Raw genomic sequence first — 15491 nt, forward strand, 5'->3', positions numbered from 1 at the left:
CTTTTTATTCAAAAATCGGAAATCAGAGGAAAAAGACTGGTTTACAAAATACAGTGAACTCAACTCATGTAAGCCTTTTTCTTGAAAAAAAAAAGGAACTTACTCATGTTATGTTTTATTTAATACTCCAAAATCCCTCAACACATCAAAACATTGTGATTTACTTCTGAAGTACCAAATGGGCCCCAAATGCTGCATGACATATACAAACGCATTTCTCTGAATGTAGCTGCTTATTTGAAAGAAAACAGTTCTTATAACCTTTTATCTGGTTCTTACAAGGATTCACATACTTTTAAAGGTCAGATGCCTGTGAGGAGCTTGGTTTCTGGTCAATATGTTTTCTCTTGAAAGTGTAAAAGGCAAAAGGGTTACCTGAAATGAGCACCCCCCTTTGATTTCCAGGTGTGAGGTGAATATGTGATGATTTAAAAACAAAGACTGCAGAAGCTGAGCTAATTTTTCTTCATTGAAGACCTGTAGTTCGGACAGCATCTGGCTCTTATAATCCCATTACTTTATAGCCACAATCAGGATAGGAAATTCACAGGAGCCATTGAGTTATAACTCTTACCGTGAAGCAAAATTAGCAAACTAATATCTGAGATCTGGCTACTTAGAAATGCACAGTTTTCAAACCTCATTTTTATTTAAACTATCAAACTTTTCAAAAAGTGTCAAAGATGTTAACCAATTCTGAGTATCATACAGAAGAGGAGTGTGAACTTTTCTATTTTAGTCAAAAAGAAAGATCAAGGTAGAGCAAATCTAAATTAGTACACTTGTAACCCCAACCAACTAGCCAGAGCACATGAACTGGAGTGATCGAGAATATGCACATTCAGAATTTTTTCTAGAAACATATTTCTTAAGCATTTGATATTCAACTGTTGAAAAAATATACGAAAAGGTCATATTTCCTCCAGGAAATACATATCATGCTTTAATATTTTTTGTGCTAAGTGATCATGGATGGATTCATGACTGTTTTTGAAGGGATCAAAATTCTGCTGCTTTGAAGCTGATTTGGGGGATATTGATTTTAAACTGTCTATTAGGAAACAAGACTCAGAAAGAACCTTTGGTTCTCCTCCCTTTCCTGTCCAAGATATCAGAGAAACCTGTTTCAGGAAGGAGATGTTAGGATGTTCCCTTTAGACTAACTTGCATTAAGTATGGTAAACATAGGGCTTGGGGCAGGTGCCTGTTGGCTAGATAACCCCATATCCCATTGCTTCTGAGCCACCTGTGGAGATTTTCCTGCCATGGGTGTTCATCTCTTCCTCAACAACTTGTAAATCACCCATTCTCACTTTTGAAGTCCAATACCCCATCACTTCCATTTCTCCTTTGTCAAAATGCCTTACACATGTGTGGACAGAAAAAGGGGACCCACATTAAACCTGACAAGCTCAGGGGAGACCTGCAGGATGCGCCTTTCAAACTCATCCTGTCTGTAAAATAACCACATAGGATGGTCTTGTCACAGGTAATCAGGTTCTTGGTGATTGGAACAAAGAATTGAACCGAACACTCAGAGTTTATAGCAGAGAACATGGGAGCAGGCCAACTCCAAGCAGAGACTGACCTCATGGGCTGGAGGGACTCTATTTTTATAAGATGGATCCTTCCTGACTAGTTTTGGTGGGCTTTTACTGCACATGTACAAGTAGTTGTATTACTTTAAAGCTACTGTACATGTGGTCTCCCATGATTTTCCCTGATTGACCACCAGGGAAGAGGGTCCCACAATGCTACTATATTGATCCCCCTTTCTCCTGGGGTCCCCCTGTACTAGGTTCACCTTTCCCTTCACCAGAGAATTGTAGTTCTCCATGGTAGAGATTGGTGAAAAGGAAAGGAATTATTTATTCAAGTTATACAGACTTAAGAGTAATGACTTAATGTCTTCATCAAAATCCCAAAGTCCTTTAAAACACCCACAAACACACATAGTCCTTCCTTCCCCCCTTTGCCCATTCTGGGGTACCATATCTCAGGAAAAGAAATAGAAGTCCATGGCTCGGGCAGCCCCCGGTTCTTCCCAGTAATCCGTGCTTGGCTGGGAGGCCTCCCTCTGTTCTCAGCACCATCAGCTCTGTCACCTGGATCTCCAACTACAGCCACGTGGTGGTTCTCTGCTAAAGCCACGTGGTGGTTCTCTGCTGAAGCTGCATGGTGATTTTTCTCATGGTTGCAGGGGGGTCTCCACTTTGCCAAAAGCACTTGGTTTTCCTCACTGCCACATCCGCATGGGCCTCTCTTCAATGGCTGCCAAGTCTGGGTTTAAATCCATGTGCCAGTCTTCCTCTGTAGCCCCATTTCCGACTCCTCCCACAATCAGCTACACTTGGCAGCACTCCCATATCCTTCCAGCTTTACTGGGCTGCCATCATGAGTCTGGGCAGGGGTGGCCCCATGTCGTGGATCCAATCATCTCCAAGCTCTCACACAGGCACTGTAACTAGGGGGAGTTGCCTCCCAATTATATCTTGGGGTAAGTTCCTTCTATCGCCCCCCGACTCAGAGCAAGGCCACAGCTGTTTAACATATCTATGCAACCAGTTAAAGGTTATAGATGTATTAAATGACCACACCAGAGGTTAGCTGCAAAGTTGTTGCTATGCAAAACAGCTCTCAATGGCCCTGCTCCATGTGTCCCTTCCCCCAACTCACACCTGTGGGGGAGGGGGAGGTCACCCAATATATCTTTCTAATATTTCTTGAACACCTTGTTCTGGACCCCATTACAAATCCTTCTTTTTGGGACCCCCTAGCTGCACCCTCCTACAGTCTGAAATGAAAACATTGTATGTAAAAAAAAAAAGTCATGAAAAGTAGTGTCCTAGGTCAGTATCTTCCTTGACAAAGGTCAGTCTTTACCTTAACTGAGCTTGTCTATTGTCGTATACATCTAAGATAACATTCCTTTGGAATGTCAAAGCAATCCCCTTTTTCCAGATCTCTCAGGGTATAACAGGGTAAAGAACATCGGTCCCTAAAATTAGGGGAACCCCATACCCCCACAATCCTGCAAAAGGCAGGGAGGTTGGAAGGAATGCCCACAAAATGAAAACTACATCATTAGAGGCATTCATGTGAAGCACGTTGCATAACAAAGGCAGATGAACAGCTCATGCCTTCAAAGCTGTTACCCAGGGCAAACTGTGTATGGGGCTGTGAGAACTCGTTCCACATACTGCATGCCCTGGCAGAGTGACTCATGATATAGCCTGGGGGGAAGCCTGTGTGAGCTGTGGGGGCCAGTGCCCTCCCTGGATGCCTGAGCATGGCTGGGAACTTTTGCCCTAAGAGGGCCGAAGACATTGGAGAGCTGACAAAAATGGTGGACACTAATGCACCATAGGAGGAGCCAGATGTTCAGCAGCACAGAAAATTCTGAGCCAAGCCTTTAAAACTGGAGTGCACTGAGAAACACGAGGTCTGGAGGCCTGCCTGCAGGTGGGCCTGTGGGTCTGTCTGTAGGATTGAAGGTCTGGAGGCCCATTAGAAATCTACTCAGTGCCCCTCCCACATAGAGGACAGCAACAGAGCTGGCAGCACTGTGGGGGACCTGCCTGGCCAAGCACACAAACACACTGGTGAGCGGATGGCTGGAGGAAAGGCAGATCTGGAGGAGAAAAACAGATGCTACCATAAGGACTGGTCCACACAGATTCCTTAGAGATGCTTGGAGTGGAACTGTGACCTGGAATGCTGAGCTGCAGGTGCTGCATTTCTGAAGGACAGTACTTTTGAATGGCATGTTCTGAAACTAGTCTGGCTTGGCAGAGGGAGGCAGGGCTATTCGTTTTTTGGATGTACTTAAAAGGAGCTAAACTTATTGGAGAAAAACTCTCACTTTCATACTCTTTTTCCCTCTCTTCCACATGCTTGGTAAGGAAGAGTCACTCTCTTGGTACATAAGCTCTTAGTACAGGACCTTGGAGCTTGGTGCCAGCTCTCTATCTATCTCTGGGCTTTTGGCATTTAGATGTTCTGGGCCTCTGGCTCTGCTCTCCACATGGATGGGAGCACTTGTGAGACCAAGATTCAGCCAACTAAGAGTACGGAAGCCCATTCCTTGAGGCAGGGTCCCACACAGGCACACGTGCCTCCCTGGCCTACAGCATCAGAGACACCATGATCTAGTGTAGCATGGCACATGGTTTCTGGACTGCTATGGGGAGACTGAGAGCAGCATACCCCAGATCCTGAAGGAGAGAGCTGCTGCAAGAAGATGATGACTCTGAAACCCCCAAGTGCATGTTCCAGAGAGGATGAAAATCTACTTGTGTAACCAGCTTATGGACAGATAAGGAAATGGGGAACTTCTGGACATGGTTTTGGCTTATAGCCTTTTGAGGAGCAAGGGAAATTCTGGGTTTTAAGGGAGAGAAGAGCTTTGAGCTGTAGTGCTTTCTGCACCCTCAGGGTTGGAGCCCTGTTAATAAAAACCTGTTTCCTTCCACACAAATCTCTGAGTCACATAAAGAGGTGCCAAGCAGCTGACCCAGGCTATGTGGTTATAAGGGCGCAATCTCTCACCAGAACAGGAGACCACAGAACCCCTCATTGTTGTCTTGGTCCCCACATACCTTGTCCATGTGCTGTAAAAGGTCACTGTTAACTATTCTGCACCCACCAATGCAAAAAAAAATATTTATCTCTTCACTTTACTTTTTAATCCAATCTCAGAGATTTTCCTGCTTTGTTTTCTCCCACCCCCTAATCTATCACCAATCAATTTCATGTAACCCTCCTTATGCCTCCACCTTGGATCGCTATTTATAAAATAAGGTGCAAAACCCATTCTGTGGAGCCTTTTCTTAATCCATTGAGATTTTGCTTCTGGCAATTGTCATTGGTTTGGTTCAAATAAACTCATAAATTTTTTTATGGGCTTGGATGTTTCTTATTTCAACACACGCAATGTTGCCTCACTGTCTTTGGAATTTCATGGAATGATCATGTCTATGTGAATTTCCCATGCTTATGTATGAAACTCTGATTTTTCCACTATTAATTAATCTGTCTCAGCTAGTTTGGTTATTAGCCCAGCCAGAAGAACTTACCAGATGGTAGAAAAATGATTAATATTAATTTTAGCCCCTACAGCCTAAACAGCTATATTTCAGGATGTTTGAAGCTACTGTAAATGTAATCTCAGGAAAGAGAGTTTTGTTAAACTTTCAATGTATTATATCTACTTTATATCTTCAGTGCTCACTGAATTGTCAAAATAAAATAAAATTTGAAAAGCAAGATCAAGCAAAACAGGCTTTTCTGATTCTTTTATACTTCATTTGTTGCCAGTGCAAACAGTGGTCTTGTAGTTTCTCAAGAAAATCACTTCTGGGGATCCACTTGGGAGGATGAGGTCTAGTGGTGACATTTATAAGGGTGGAAATAGAAGGCTGCCCCTAGGCTCATGCGGTCTCTTTGCCATTCGTCCCATGTGAAAGAAGTCCAGCTTTGTCTCCATCAGAGCCAGAAGAAAGGCCAGTGCTTATATATTCTGTGCCATTGGTTCAGTCCATGTCTGTCCCTGTCTGGCTAGTGTAGTCTGTTTCTGGCTGCAGTCTAGCAGGCTCTCCATTACTGCACCCAGGCTTATGTTTGGATCCTGCATTTGGAATCCATGCAGCAACTGGAGCTCAGGTAACTGCAAAGGCCATAGGGCTGCTATGGAGAAAGAAGATGCAAATGATTGGGTCTAAAGCATGTTAAAGAGAGAACGCTCTTTGTTAAACTGGGATTATGTTATCTCAGGAATGGGAAGGACCAGACATCCTTTCAAATTAAGCAACCAATTTCCCAATCTTTTGTAAGCTTTGGGTCTTCTCTTTAACTGATCCATTTCCTGGATCTTCTGGGGTTCTGTGTCCCTTATCTATCTACTCCTTTCCCCAAGCTAGGCTCCACCCAGTGTGGTCACCATCTTAGTTTCTATCGTGCATATCTCATAGTAGAGGCACCCACCACCCACTGCACCATCTTGGCTTCTAGTGGGCATGCACTTACCTCCCCCTGTGACATTTTGGCCTCTACTGGGCATGTGGCCAGTGAGGAATTTATCCTGCTGTTATCTTTTCCTCAGTAATCCTATCTAATGACCGGTAATGATTCCTCCTACCCATTTTGGTGATTAGGTCCCGATGCAGCAGTCCCCTGGGTAGCCTATGACTGCAGCTTCCTAAAGAAGTAGACTCAGTGTCAGATTCAGCTCTCCAACTGATTAGGTTCAAAAGTTTCTGACTCTTTATTCTCCCCCATCTTCTACCAATATCTAGCTACCTATGCTAACAATTTTATGATATGATTGAAAGGCAAGAAAATGGGCAAACAACAGCTAGCAATATACTTTTTCAGAAATCAGAAAGGATGGATTTGTTGTGTTTGGTTAATTTATTAAAAATACTGAATGCCGTCTCTAAAACATACAATGAATTAATGTCCCTATCATCAGCTGCCATCTTATATCTAGAAATCAGGCTTGAAATTAAATATTTTTAGATTGATTTCTTTGGTCCTTATATTTTCATCAGTATTTGATTCTAGTGAAGACTTGGTATTTCCATCATCTAAGAAGCATATGAAATCTTAAATGTAATGCATATCTTGCTTTTTGCTTTGTGTGTTTATTTTTTGTTTGTTTTCAAAACATTTGTCAAATGGTCTACAAGAGAGAACCATTTAAGAAATTTAATTTAATTATTTATGACTTGACATAGGAAAACAAAGTGTTGTTCAAGGGTGGAGCTCCCAAAGAAATCAAAATACATTTTTTAACATGCAAATGGTACAGAAATGCAATTCAAATAATTATTAGATTTATTTGACTTATTATATGCATAAGCTTTTCACCTAGAAATAAATCTATTGGCACAAAGCACTTTTGTTTTGGTAAGAAATATAATTTCACTTAGTCAACAATATAATCTGGTTCTAAATGCAAACCATATTAGTTAAACAAATAATGAAAGTTTCTTTAGAGCAGACCCTCTTAGAGTTTTTATTAAAGTGTATTGGAAACCTATGAGATAGGCATGCAATGAGGAAGTTTCTTATGTTTACATGATCATAGAATATTTTTCCCCAGCGAGAGACCTTATTAACATCATGTGGTTCTTTAATGAAGCACACTGTATGTGAGAAATAATTTCTTCTTTGTCTCTTAAACATACTGCAATGATTCCTAACTCTAGGACCCTATTTAGATTCTTATGCACCTTGATCTACCTGTATTTGAACTATTTTCCTACTTGGCTGGAATTTGCATACAGCCTTAATTTTAAACCGTATGCTAAAAATGTTTTTTGAAGACCTGGAGAGGAGAAAAATAATTTAGGCAGCTTAGTGTATAAATAATAAGTCAGAGTCTTTCACTGCTTTAACTTCAAACATTGTGTTTCTATGACATAACTGTTTTTTTAATAGTTTAAAATTTTTATATTTAGAATTAGCCAGCTGGACTCAGTTTAGATGATCCCAGTTTTGTTGGTAGCATCCAAAGCATCACAGTCTGGAGCCAGTCGAACACATGCCTTGTTCTCTCAACAGGCCTTATCAGGGTGTTGACCTTGGCCACGTCAGTGTCCTACAGCTTCTTCACAGCCTGTTTGATCTGGTGCTTGTTGGCCTTGACATCCACAAAGAACACAAGTGTATTGTTTTCTTCTATGTTCTTCATGGCTGACTCTGTAGTGGGGAGAACCTGATGATGGCATAGAGCTCAAGCTTGTTTCTCCTGGGGGTACTCTTCCTAGGATATTTAGGATGCCTTCGGAGCCATAGTGTCTTAGGCCTCCAGAAGGTGGGTGACATAAGGATCTTCTTTTCCTGTGGCTATGGATGTTTTCTTGGCACCGCTTTGTTTGCCTTCAAAGCCTTTGCCTCGGCTTCTGCTTTGGGCGGGGCAGGGGCTTCCTTCTTCACTCTGGGTTCCAGCTACATGAAAAGCTGATGTAACATTTTTAATAGAACTTTTTTTATAGTAGGTATTTTTAGAATTTACGCTAACTTCTTTAGTATAGTAGTTTGTAAATCTTAAATCAGAATAAAACTAAAATATCTTATTTAACATAGAACTGACCTTCTAGGGGCTAAATAATTACACAAGAAATGAAATAAAGCCTAGAAATTGTCATACAATGAAATCCTGGAATGTAGCTTTGAAATTATCCAAAGGCACTTTTTTATTTTGCAAATGAGTTGAATATATGAGGCCTTGAAATGTTGCATATCTGAACCTCACATGAAAACATATTTTACCACAGATAAAATATGTGTAAGGAATTTTTAAAATAATTATTTGTGGTTTTAAGTTACAAGTGTTGCTATAATCTAAGGTTGAATTTAAGATTAATATTAACTTAATAATACCATTATTTCTATGGTATAAGTAAATAAACAGACTGGGCTAGTTGCACTTTTACCATGACTTAAAGTCTCTTTCCTCTCACAAAATGATAGTTTTGTGGTACTATAGTAATCTGCCTTTCACAAAACTTCACAATTTTATGAGAAACTTAAAAGACTTGTACATATTCCTGACAAGGTAACAATTTCATATCACGAGTCTATAAAGGCTGAGAAGTGAATAGAGAAAGAAATGAGAAGGTGTAAGAGTCACAATGTAGGAGAATTCGACTCACCATGAAGTAGATTCACTGTGCTGAAAGGATGATGGCCGAAGCAAATCCTTCCCAGTATCTGCTGACATGATGACATGCCTTATTTCATGCTCCATTGAGAGAGAATGCAGGAGTTCAGCGTTAATGTCCATTGTCACTCTCCTCTCTCCTGCTGATATTAGAGCCTTCATTACTGTGTGTAAATGCACTGCAGCATGCAAAGTAATATTCTGTGGGTCATATTTTCTTCTGTCATTATTTGGCCTCTAAAATGGGTGCACAGCTTTGCTATATGAATAAAGTTCTCTACTCCATACTTCAAAAAATGATTGTATTTTTGGCAGCAAAAATGTGAAAAGTGACTTATTCTAGATAGAAATGCTGTAGAACAGCAAAGTATTGCCAATATTAATGAATAAAGTCCTTGTGATGAGAAGTGTAAAATGATGTAAAGAACATGGTCAAAAATACGGGTTCAAATGCAAGCCATCTGGTTCACTAGAGGTTTTACCTTTAGAGAATGATGTCTCTTGCTTCATTTGAACCCAGGTTCATTCATTTCTAAATTACAAATAGAAATGCCTCCCTGATGAATTATTGTGAAGATTAGAAATAGTGAATATTATTTACAATATAGTGGTTATGACTAAAGAGGTTCAGGTTTAGGAACAGAACTAATATGAGTGGTATAGATAGTCCATTCATTACAGGGATTAAACCTTAACAACTACAGAAAATAATGAAATCTATGAATTTAGCTTCTCATGCATTTGATTCTGGTGAGTCCATGTGCCAGGAAACACACCTACAATTTGGCTTTTAGACTTTTTTATGATTATTTTAAGTGTATTCATTGGTTTCTAAAACCCATGTTTATTTTTCTTTGTCACAGAGTCATTTTATTCAACAAAAAAGATTTATTGATCACTGTATTAAACGGCCTACCACGCAGACTATTTATTTGGTCTGTGACATGCAGCTAAGTATTATAGAGCTTTTGTCAAATATTTTTCTCAATTTTATTTTATTTTTTAATTGCAGTTGAAATTTTCAATATCAATATCATATTTTCATGTTTGTAATTGACAGGAAGTTGCCCTACAATTCTCTGAATTTCTGGACCTTATTTTTATTATAAGAGAGTTTTTCATCTCAATATCCTTTTTACATATTTCATGAGTAGGACACCAATTGCCCTTTACTCATTATTTTCTCAGGATGTTTGTATATGTAACAGCCTTGGAAGCTACAGTTTCTTCCCTCCAGAACAAGATGTAGATGTGCTTACTATCTAGGATAATGAAGGCAAAGTCTCCTTGAAAGCAAAGGACAGGTATGTTTACTGTCTGTCATAAAAGATGAGTTTCCCAAGCCACGAGTCCTCCTATAGTGTGGCCCATTGCATGTACAGATAGCATCTGGCCCTCTTCCCAGCACACTGTGGGAATCACACCTTAAGACAAAATGCTGACATCCTGGCTGCTACTATTTCTATAACTTTGTCTCTGACCCAGAAGTCTCATGCCCTCGACAACATCTCCCAATGAAATTGTGACAGGTTAACTAATTAGCTTTCAAGTAGTATATGCTCTCAGTCCCCTGGGAGTTCTTACTACTTTTCTGTTATACCTGCTTGCAAGCTGGACATACTTTTTAGTGAACTCATCTCTTTTGTGCACTCTTGCCAGATGTAGCCAATGAAAAAAAGCTCTCTACTAACATTCTATTTTTCTATTTCTTGTCTTGAAGCTGTCCAGTACATTATTGCTTTTTAAGTTGCCACAAAGTTTTTTACCCAATGATTTACAATAAAGTATGCACTTTCTATCACGTGATTAGTTCCTCACCACAGTCTCTCTGGTCCCTAAAGCAATGTCATGATTTGTTTTTGTTGTTGTTACGCCACCTCCAGTCTCCCTCCTCCACTGAGCTAGTTCCCAATTCCCCATCAAGTTTGCATCTTCCAGAAAGTCTTTAAAATTGTAAATTATCTCATTCTCCTTAGTACTGTGCATATACCCTGTTTAAAATGTCATTTTACTGGGATTTAAATAAGGAATTGATGATGAACACCTGTATTTTTATGAACATTTGTCATGATTCTTTAGTGCTATTCAACCTCTCTTTTCTTTTTGCTACAAATATTCTGATACAGGATTCTTGTTTTGGCTAACACTACCCAAGAAAATGGAGAATATTGTCTAAGGTACACAAACTTTCATATACAAAAGTAACTTTTCAGCAGAAATTTTAGATTAAATTATAATTACAGATTGCTTTAAATTATAATTATAGATTGCTTTTATGAAACCATGCCAAATAACACTTAATAGTAAATAAACTCTAGTATTTTCATGATGCAATGCTAACCTCTCTTGGTTACTTGAAATTATATATTTTTCAACTAGGCATTCACATTATTTGATTTTTTTATTTAGTGCTACATATTTTATTTATTAAAACTTTAGTTGTCATTTCACAATTTATTTTAATTATAAATTTCAAACCTTGTGTTGAAGATGTAATGAAAATAATGACTTTAAATATTCCAACCACCCCCACCTACAAATGAAATAATGAAACAAAACCAGACTAAGCAAAATATTTTTAATAATGATTGTGAGACTATCAAAAAGAAACTTGAACTTCAGTTGTCCTTTGATTGAGCACCAGCAACCTCTAAGTCTCATTTTCTATCTGTCACGATAAATCTTACAAGATCCACATCACAAATGTATGTGCCTTCTTACCACTTCTTTTAACTTTTGCATGGGGTAGGAGTGGAGTGCCTCTATCAAATCTTAAGCCTGGGGGACTTCGCTGTTGTAAAACACCTGCACACTCGGTATTGGCTCTCCTCACTCTAGATCTCCCCCAGGGAGCTCTCCTGCTGGGCGAGAGCTCTCCTTGCTGGGGGCCTTCCCTGCCTGTGCAAGAAAAGCTTTGATCATACCGAAGGATGTCTGTCTAGGGTCATGAGTTTTGACATCTTAACTGGAGGTGAAGAGATAGTTTCCCCAAACTACAGTGAGGTTGCTATAACACTGAAAAATGTAGACATAAGAGATTTATATAAATCATTTCTATATTATGAATATATGTATCAGGTATATATGTATGAACACATATATATGCATGTACCATTATGAAGAATTTTGTTCATTTGGTAAACAACTAAATTGTCATGATCCATATATTTCATATAGATAAATAAAGTGATTTATCAACATTGCTTTATCTCTTCAATTGTATTCTCTTTAAAGGGAGACACAAGTACTAGTTATTTTCATTCCATTAAAGTAGAGAGCTATAGATTGATTAACTGCATTAAAACTATTTAATATACATCTGTCTTGAGTAGCAATTTTCTACACATAGAGTCCCTGATCTGCTAATTTTTTATTATAAGCTTGATAATCAACAAATATTTCTTTGTTTTTTGCAAATGAGTCATCTCACATTGTTAATTATTATTATCAGTTAATTATTCTACCTGAAAGAAACTTCACACTTATGCTGCAAGCTGCTTTAATCACAATGAAAAATAACTTTCTAAATATTGATCGAATCTATGGCATGCCCAGCAATGTACAACTACAGAATTTCTTTCTTTCCAATGTCAAAATCTTAGATTTTTATAGCTAAAATTGAACTTTCAATATTATCTGGCCAACCATCCCTTTATGTATTTTAAACACTTATAATGCAATTAACTAATCCATCTCTCTCTAGTGAAGAAGAAACTAAGACAATAATTTCCTAATTAAAGTGTGAGCATATGTCTTCCACACTCCTACAAGTTCTTTATTACCTGCCAAACTCTGAGACATTTTACTTTTTATTATTCATGATTTGAGAGTGAAGCATACTCCAACAATAACTCACACAGTGTATACACATCTTATCTCCACTTGTACTCTAGGAATTCATTTTAATAAATAAGGCTAGCGGTACCCACTGATGTTTTTGTGGATTTCCTTTTATAAGCCCCCTCCAGGGGCCATTTCCTAGAGAGAGCCCCAGGAGACAGGAGATAAAATGGGTTTCCTGGACATGGCCCTCTCAAGTGCCCACCTCTAAGGATGGGAATGTGGAATGCATTCCCTCTGAATGGTCCACTGTAAGACCTATCTCTCAGCGAACCTCTTTGCTGAGAAGCCCATGCACAGAGCATCGTCTCCCGACATCTCTGCCCTTTTTCATTCCAGAGATCCCACTGTTTACAGACTTCAAACAATTGCACATCACTAACCTCTTGTTCTCCTTGCTTTTGTCCCTACAGTTTAGTAGCTTGTATATTTCCTCCTAAATATACTGGCTGCTTTGATTTCTACAAGCTAAACTTTTTACCTTTCCTAGCTATTGAGAGGCAGTCAGAAGAGTGATTAAAAGAGAGATTTCAGAGCCAGAAAGTGGGAGTCCTAATCCCATTCTTACCCACCACCAGCTGTGTAACCTTTTCTCTGCTTCCTTACTCATAAAATAGAGATAAAATTCTAAAGTCGGCTCTCAGGGTCAGTATGACAACTGCATGACTTAATGAAGTAGTTAGAAAAAACTGTGGCTCAGAGTTAGCAATGCATAAGTGTTAACGCATCTTAAAATTTCTATAAAATAGTGCCCTCTATTATTTCTTCCCACAATCAATGATTCCAAATTAAGATCTGTGTTTTCTTTTTCTGATTTTCATATTATGAAATCCTCTCCTCTTGACCGTGAAACAGAACTTTATTTATTGTCCATCATCAAAATCAGAAATCTAGTAGGGCATAGTTTATTAAGGCTGAAATTATTCTGGCTAAAATTAAAGAGAATGTTTGCTATTAGATAGTAATGATAAAATTAAAATGCAAGAAAAGAGAATGCAATAAATAATTGATTAGGGAAATACAATCCCAAGTACTGCAAAGAATCAGCAGGAGAAAAATGGATTTGTACCATCCACTTAAATGAAGAAATCCCCTAATTTGCAAATTTATTTATTGTTATTTTATTTGTTCAGAATTCTCACTTCTCACTCTGTTTAGTTTGTTTCATTTTTGACCGTTGCAGGCACATGTTTTAAGAAGGCACTTTAGTCCTACACTTTCTTCTGAAGATTGTTCAACACTATTTTTATTTAGAATGACATTGTGTCACTCATAGTAAGGGAAATGTATAACTTTTAAATGGTTGTTAAATAAATCAAGCCAATATCCACAGTATCAGTATGTGAATTTTAGTACAGTTTCATTTATTCCTCAGTCATTTAATAAATAAAAATGTGCATATGTGTGCAAAATTGTATACTAGGTGCCAGGAATATGAAGAACAATTAAATGTGTTTCTTTTAATTTTGGAGTGGATGGCTTAGTAAGCAAGAAAAATAAAAATGTAAAAAGTAAATAAATGTGACTCAGTGTGGTTAAGGTTAATAAAAATCCGTATAATAAATTGAAAGAATAACTTTTCATGTTAAACCAGGGAAGCACTGATTCCCTGAGTTAGCACTGCTCAAAAGCCATGCTTGAGCTGAGACTTGTAGACTTCGTTATTTCCTAATCATTTACTTTTTACATATATACTGTAATTTAAAAAAGATTTAATGGCAAACAGCTCTTTAAAAATAGTCTATTAAGAATAATCAATGGCTCTCTTTATACTCCTAAGTGAAGAGGTCATTGCGTTTGGGAAGATACTTACCTTTGACTTGTGTATATATCTTGAAGTGTTACCCTCCCAGACTCTCGTCATCTCACCATCTCACTGATCACTTTTGAAAAGAATTAAAGACTTTTTTTTTCATCTTTTTCTTCCATGTTAGTGAATATACACAAGACTTCATTATATTTTGTGTGGCCTCTAGTCCAGACCTTCCCCTTTTGCTCTTCCTCTTCCAGAGCCCGCGCTTCCACTCAGCACTCTGCGTACAATGAAAGCCGCCAGCACTGCTCCCTAGAGCTTACCTGCCATGTGCATGTCATTATGGAGGACACAGTGATTTTCCATTTTATCTTCAAGTCTTCATTTCCACCAACTGAACTCAAATTAGGTTGCCTAGACTAGGGATAGTGAATTGGAATCATGTACAAATTCATGGTCACATTATACGTAAAGCATACTTTGAAGTGTCTACAGGATGAATTTCTCTCTAGCCTACAGTGGTTTACGAGTCCCAAAATCAGAACCATGTCTCCATTATGTTCATTTTCCTTGATGCATTTCAACATTCCCTGTATAGAGACTGTAATTCTAACACCCATAAACACTCACTCACATTCTGTGATGACCACGATGGACTGTTCAAATGTCCTCAGAAAGTACTTGACCTTCCTGAAGTTATTCTCTTGCTGAATCCAAATTCATAAATTTAAAGTGATTTTATAGAGTTTTGTTTTTATGAATTGAAATTATACTCTAATAGATTTCAGTATAATGATATTCTGTATACTTTTATGCTTATCAATCCAAGGGTTGTTATATTTGATCAGATGCTATCAATAAATAATAAGTTATACACAATAAATTATACATAAATTTCTTTGAAATTGTGGCACATTGTCTCACATATTTTTTAAAATTCCATTCATCTCATGGAATCATCTTGCTCAAAACATTGTCTACACTTTCAAACATTCAGAACTATATTACCAAACAATTTTTGCTTGCTATAGGTTTGAATTCCTAAAAGTAAATTGACATTATTATCACTCATTTTCTAAATATATAGGCATTCTTATGCTCTATTTTTTCATATATTTATCATTTTTACTAGTGTATTTCTTAAAGTTTCACAGATTTTTTTTTCCAAATAGCATTCTGTATTATTAGACTCAGGATATGACAGCTTTAACTCGGGAGAAAAATCATAATGTT

At 38.0% G+C, this 15491-nt stretch overlaps 1 pseudogene; it reads right to left on the reverse strand.

The window, feature by feature from the left end:
• Positions 1 to 7481: 7481 nt before the first annotated feature.
• On the reverse strand, positions 7482 to 7956 carry LOC123827470 (annotated as a pseudogene).
• Between the last annotated feature and the right edge of the window lie 7535 nt (positions 7957 to 15491).

This window comes from Phyllostomus hastatus, unplaced genomic scaffold, assembly GCF_019186645.2.
Source record: "Phyllostomus hastatus isolate PE091 unplaced genomic scaffold, TTU_PhHast_1.1 phas_contig_86, whole genome shotgun sequence".
NCBI lineage: Eukaryota > Metazoa > Chordata > Mammalia > Chiroptera > Phyllostomidae > Phyllostomus > Phyllostomus hastatus.